The sequence below is a fragment of the Populus euphratica genome, unplaced genomic scaffold (genome assembly GCF_000495115.2).
Source record: "Populus euphratica unplaced genomic scaffold, PopEup_1.0 scaffold615.1, whole genome shotgun sequence".
NCBI lineage: Eukaryota > Viridiplantae > Streptophyta > Magnoliopsida > Malpighiales > Salicaceae > Populus > Populus euphratica.
Window position 1 is genome coordinate 25,638 of NW_011500485.1, and position 495 is coordinate 26,132.

A 495-nucleotide genomic window follows, 5' to 3' on the forward strand; every position below is an offset into this window, starting at 1 on the left:
GATTATCTAAAGACTCCTTACTCAGGCCATCCTTAATGAATTGTATTTTATCTTCACGGTTTATAGATACCATTCCTAAAGAACGACATTGTGTATTACAAGTCCATCTAGCACATCGATGACAGACTTTCAGTTGTTTTGTACGACGTTTTTTTTGCAAAAGTGCTTTTATTTGTTCCAGGCATGTGAAATGAAGGAGTTAAAGGACTTACCTGATAATCGGACCTTTACTTCAATCAACCAGCGAATATCTTCAGGAATTCCATGATTCATTAACAATCTCAATCTTGCACATCTAGTACGGTAAATTTTTGTAATCGTATTCTGAAGTAGAGCGGGAAAATACTTTTTCAATTTTTCAAGATTAGTGTCCATTTTCAAATGAGAATTGGAAGAGAGATTCAAAGAATTGCACAAATATATACACAAATATCAGTAATTATGGGAAACTGAAAGAACCGACTTAAGTCACGGAGTACCGTTGTCCGCCATTTG